The following is a 6,489-nucleotide window of genomic DNA, read 5'->3' on the forward strand; positions in this document are numbered from 1 at the left end:
GGCCAGCTGTCTAAACTGAGCGATCATGGGAGAAGGGCCCTAGTCAGGAAGGTGACCAAGAACCCGATGGTCACTCTGTCAGAGCTATAGCATTCCTCTGTGGAGAGAAGAGAACCTTCCAGAAGTCCAACCATCTCTGCAGCAATCCACCAATCATGCCTGTATGGTAGAGTGGCCAGACAAAGCCACTCCTTAGTAAAAAGCACATGGCAGCCCGCCTGGATTTTGCCAAAATGCACCTGAAGGACTCTTAGACCATGAAAAACTAATTCTCTGGTCTGATGAAACAAAAATTTAACTCTTGACGTGAAAGCCAGGCGTTATGTTTGGAGGAAACCAGGCACCGCTCATCACCAGGCCAATACCATCCCTACAGTGAAGCATGGTGTTGGCAGCATCATGCTGTGGAGATGTTTTTCAATGGCAGAAACTGTGAGAATAGTCAGGATAGAGGGAAAGATGAATGCAGCAATGTACAGAGACATCCTGGATGAAAACCTACTCCAGAGCGCTCTTCACCTCAGACTGGGGCGACGATTCATCTTTCAGCAGGACAACGACCCTAAGCACACAGCCAAAATATCAAAGGAGTGGCTTTAGGACAACTCTGTGAATGTCCTTGAGTGGCCCAGCCAGAGCCCAGACTTGAATCCGATTGAACATCTCTGGAGAGATCTGAAAATGGCTGTGCACCGACGCTTCCCATCCAACCTGATGGAGCTTGAGAGGTGCTGCAAAGAGGAATCGGCAAAACTGCCCAAAATAGGTGTGCCAAGCTTGTGGCATCATATTCAAAAAGACTTGAGGCTGTAATTGCTTCCAAAGGTGCATCAACAAAGTATTGAACAAAGGCTGTGAATACTTATGTACATGTGATTTCTTAGTTGTTTTTTATTAAATTTGCAAAAATCTCAAAAAAACTTTTTACATGTCATTATGGGGTATCGTGTGCAGAATTTTGAGGACAAATATTAATTTATTCCATTTTAGAATATAGCTGTAACATAACAAAATGTTGAAAACGCTGTGAACACTTTCCGGATGCACTGTGTACACACACATTTAGGCTGTATCAATGCATTGGGACACTCTGATTTAGTTAGATTGGTCAAGAGCACAGCTGTTCCAATCAGAGTGTTTCAATACATTTTTGGCAGTGAATGGGAGTAAACTGTCATTTGCGGTAAGACCATGTTAGAGGTAGAAGTTAGAGGTAGAAGTGGGCGACTTTTGTTTGTTTTTGCCAAGGACCCTATCCATATGGATCTGATTGAGTAATAAAGTGGTGAATGAGTTGGGTCTGAGAGTGTTTATATAATAAGTGGTTGTCTACTGTCATTTTTTTTTGTTACAGATGTACTACAGGTCCCAGTAGGCCCTATCTGTCAGGGCATGTTGGCACTTATGGCTGTTCAAATGCCAGCATGCCGTGCAGCTATTTAAATTGGACATGACAGAGATAATTGCGACCTGTAGTATACCAATAAATAACAATAATATTTCGGCCTTTAAACAACATTAACCCAACACTCAGGTGAGGGGACTAGCCTTACTGCTACCAACTCAGGGCTGTTTCTATCTGGGGGGAGGGGGATAGAGGGCTGCAACTTTTTTGTGGGCCAAGCCCTTTATGGCTTCAAAACCCCTGCTGACTGGCCTAGGGTGTTTGGCCCTATGTCGGGAGGAGCCCATGTCTCGTGACTGCTATAGTGCCAACAGTCATGGTAGTACTGGTCAGTGGAAAATTTGTGGGGCCTCACTCTTTGTATCCCCCTGATTTTTCCACTACCAGCCGGGGCTTAAAGGCCTAGTGCCGGTTAATAATTTGCTGGGGATCCCGCACCATGTTTATTTTCTTATTTGTTTAACAGAATCATATAGAGAAGGTTGCACAGAACAAGGAATTTGTGCCGCCCCTTACACAAACCGCCTCTTAGAGGCACTCATTTATTGTGGCGCGTTTTTAAAATGGGACCCTTGGTAAATCTGGTTTGTATACTTCTAAAGGGGGAAAATCGGGATGGCGATTCTGTTCAAGTGTTTTTCTTTTGGCATTTTTTGTGGCTGTTTTGAGGTTACTAAATCTACGGGATGCAATCCAGTCAGGAGACCACAGTAATTCTGCCAGGGTTTTCAAACCCACTGCTAAGTAAATTTTCAGTTTAAGCTTGTATACCAGAAGAAAAAAAAAAGAATTGCATTATTAAAATCAGACAGAAGGTGGCAGCAGAAACATGGGCCAGAACAAACACACCTCTTCTGTATGTGAATAACTGCAGCAATTCTCCTGGCCTGATAATCAATGGGACTCCTCTCAGAGGAGTCACATTGCCAGGTCAAATGTGAAAAATGGGGTAGCGCTGCACACACAGGTAATAAAACACAATGGGAATACAGTCAGGTGCATAAATATTGGGACATTGACAGAATTTTTATATTTTGGCCTCTATTCACCACCACAATGGCTTTGAAATGATACAAACAAGATGTGCTTTAACTGCAGATTTTCAGATTTAATTTGAGGGTAATTACATCCAAATCAGGTAAACGGTGTAGGAATTACAATGGTTTCTATATGTGCCTCCCACTTTTTAAGGGGCCAAAAGTAATGGGACAAACTAAACAATCCTAAATCTAACTTTCACTTTTTAATACTTTGTTGCAAATCCTTTGCAAGCAATTACAGCCTGAAGTCTGGAACACATAGACATCACCAGACGCTGGGTTTCATCCCTGGTGATGCTCTGCCAGGCCTCTACTGCAAATGTCTTCAGTTCCTGCTTGTTCTTGGGGCATTTACCCTTCAGTTTTGTCTTCATCAAGTGAAATGCATGCTCAATCGGATTCAGGTCAGGGGATTGACTTGGCCATTGCATAACATTCCACTTTTTAGCCTTAAAAAACTCTTTGGTTGCGTTTGCAGTATGCTTCGGGTCATTGTCCATCTGCACTGTGAAGCGCTGTCCAATGACTTCTGAAGCATTTGACTGAATATGAGCATATAATATTACCCGAAACACTTCAAACACCCATCCTGCGCTGACTCCTCCTCTACATCCCAGCCTGCGCTGGCTCCTCCTCTCCATCCTGGCCTGCTCTAACTCATGCTGTCTGTCTCAGTCTACGCTGATCCTCCTGTACGTCCTGGCTGTCTACTGTCTCCTATCTCTGGCTGCATAGAGCTCTTCGGTAATAGGGTCTATGCATGGCCAGGGATTGCAGAGCAACTTCAGAGGGATAGTGGTGTGACCACGAGGGGAGGGGAGTTCTGTTGTACTTTCTGGCACCATTGTTTTATATGAAATGTGAGCCGTTATTACTGGAGGGTGGGGGGTGGAGCAGGGGAGCTGTGCAGGGCAGTGAGGAGACCTCCATGTTACTATATCCATTCAACTGTGACCATTTTGTGGACTAGTATAATGTGTATAACAGTTGCATAACACACAGCTGTGCTCCTCAATCACTCCTGTAATGTTTTTTGGGGGAAAGTCATCTGGCTCCTACACTTTCATCCTGGTTCCTAGATTTTAGAAAAAATTGTCAAGCCCTGCCATAGGAGATATTAAAAAGTTCCAAATCGACAAATACAATACACGATAGACACACCGTGGGTGATAGCCACAATATTAGATATAACTGAGTCCCGCAAGTGTATGGGTGTCACAAATAGTGGAATGTTCCAATGATGTTAGAAATATATTCTGACCTGGAGTTTGAACTATGTCCATCCTCTGCTGTACCCAGCTCTAGAAGCTCAACGGGGTTAAGCGCTAGCAGTGCAGTGGGACTGCTGCTAGTGACAAATAGCAAGCAGCTGTGTACAATAACTCCCCAGAATAAGTTCCACAGACTAAGGTAGAGATGGGTCCATAGTCGAGTGAGTAAGATGGTGAAATTCCACAGCCGCGGTCCCGAGCGTAGTGTTATCCGCGGCTGTCAGCACGGAGTGAGCTGCTAGAGGTGAGGCAGCTACCAGGTGGTATAAAACAGGCAGAATTTGAGTAGATGGTAACAGCGGTAATTGCAGGAATCTCGGCTCCGTGACCCTCAGTATCCTTAATGCATTTCAACGCAAAACAGATGTATATACTCCTCAGGGAATTGAAACCAGCTGGTTGAGCATATAATACCACAGTGAAGGCTCTATTTGCTCTAATTGTTAGAATTTCTAGCATAGCAATACTACAAACTAGGGATGTGCAGGCTCGGATTAGTTCGGATTTTCCCGCCAAAAATCGGGTCTCAGAAAGAGACAAAATGTCATCTTTCATGGCAGTCCAAATCATGTAAATTCCCAGAAATCACCCTATAGATATATTAATTTATAACCAAATGATGCAATATAGATTCCTATATTCGAATTGATGCGCTATACAGAAATAGGTAAAGCATGTAACAGAGGACTAATCACCATTAGATTGTCATAAATTGACAGTGCAATACATAGTAAAATTGCATAATAAATAATAATTAAAAAAAAGATAAGGAATAATGAAAACCAATAAATAATAACAGATATAAAACATACTTCAAAATAACCTTGTATATATCGAGAAAAAGCAAAGGAAGAGCGATCCTAAAAATGTATACATTTAAATAAACTCTAGATCTATGGTCGTATTGAGATCAATATAGGATAATTTGCACATACACTTCAGCAGAGAGATTACAGATTGAGAGCTACAGTTGATAAATGTGCTAATCTTGAATTCTTTATGAGAGATAAAGGAAGTGACTGACTGAGTTTTATTAATCACATGAGAACAAGTAATGCATTTGGCATGGTTACATTTATAGAAACTTCGACCCAGGAATTTACCAGTGTTTTTCACGAACCAAACATGGTTCGCCGGCTGTCTGAAAGGGTGCAACCCGAGTTTTTAGAAACGAGTCGCGGTAAACGGCGGTGATTGGATGAGCTGGCGGGGCACTGGCTGATTGGCTGAGCGGGCAGGTCTCTCTGATTAGGTGAGGCATTGGCGCTGGTGTCTGAGGTCATCAAGGAGCTGCAGAAATTGATGAGAGAGACAGCATAGCGCACTGGACGGAGGAGGAAATCAGAGAGCTGTGGGCAGTTAAAGGGGAAGAGGAGATTCATAGGCAAATTATTGGGACAGTTAAGGATGCCACAGTGTATATCAACATTGCCAAGATACTGGCATCCAAGTGCATAACGCGGATGCAGCAACAGGTCATCAACAAACTGAAGGCTCTGAGAAAGTACTATAACAAGGTTCACGACCACAACCGCAGAAAGAGTGGTGCTGCAAGAATGGAGTGGCTGTATTATGACCAGTGTAATGAGGTACTTGGCAATTCTACACTGGTAAATCCGATTGCCATCTCATCATCCAGCTGTGCGTCATCACGGAGTGTGACACCAGAAAACAGCCAATCTAGCCCACTGACGCCACCAATGCTTTTTGATGATTCACTGAAATCACCGACACAGATTCGCAGCCTGTCATTGAGGATCGTGTCTCTGAGACTATTGAGGATGTGGTCAAGGCAAGTGGAAGCACCGCAGGGACACCGGCTGGGACCCCGGCTGCCGGACAGACTGAGACCCCCACGTTGCACAGGAACAGTACATTTTTTTATTCACCATAATATCACACCTTTTTTTTTTTTACACCAAATAATACAGTTTGGACCATATTGCCAAATTATATTGTTGTTGAGGCTCATTACAAATATTAAATGCAGCTGTAGACACCTGTACCTGTATGTCAGTGGGCCACATTAGCTATTGCACCAGTTAAGACTAGTAACAACTTCTAACAACAATATTGGCTGAGTACACACCAGCATGCTGTTAGCACGATTTATCATTTGGAAAGGACACATTGTGCTCATCATGCAGTGTGTTTGCACAATTTCTCGCTTCTACAGGTCACACACGATATTGTGCGCCAGGTGCTGATGTTATAGCGAACGACAGAAATGTATGTGTTGCAGTTAGAGTGCAGGATGAAGAAAGCCTCAAGCACATGCAGTATATGCTGACATCACTGCTATTTGATTTTTAAATTAGTCTTTTTTTATCTTCTATTTCTAGTATTTAATGTTCCGGGAAAAAGAAGGTTTCGAAAATGGAACAGACAACACGCACCATAACTAGAACTCTTGTTAATCAGCTGCGTGATTCAGATGCAGAAATGCAGGCACAGGAGGATGCCTGACTCCAGCACTTCTTTGATAATGAACGAGAATGACAAAATTATTTTATTACGCAGCTTGTGGGTATGCATGAGCGCCTTAGCAGGGAAAACCGAGAAGCACAAATGTCCTTCCTTAATGGCCTAGAGTCTAGATTACACAATCCGCTCCCTAATCCTATGTATCCTCCTTACTATTCTATTGCCCTAGATCAGTGGTTCTGAATCTCTGTCCTCAGGACCCCACACAGTTCACATTTTCCAGGTCACACAGCAGGTGCACAGGTGTATTCATTACTCACTGACACATTTTAAAAGAGCTACAGGTGGA

General features: G+C 43.2%; 1 pseudogene; it reads left to right on the forward strand.

Annotated features, from left to right (window-relative positions):
• Positions 1-4,841: 4,841 nt before the first annotated feature.
• Positions 4,842-6,200, forward strand: LOC148474171 (uncharacterized; annotated as a pseudogene).
• The last annotated feature ends 289 nt before the right edge of the window (positions 6,201-6,489 follow it).

Source organism: Taudactylus pleione, unplaced genomic scaffold (assembly GCF_031769625.1).
Source record: "Taudactylus pleione unplaced genomic scaffold, aTauple2 ptg000886l, whole genome shotgun sequence".
Taxonomy (NCBI): Eukaryota; Metazoa; Chordata; class Amphibia; order Anura; family Myobatrachidae; genus Taudactylus; species Taudactylus pleione.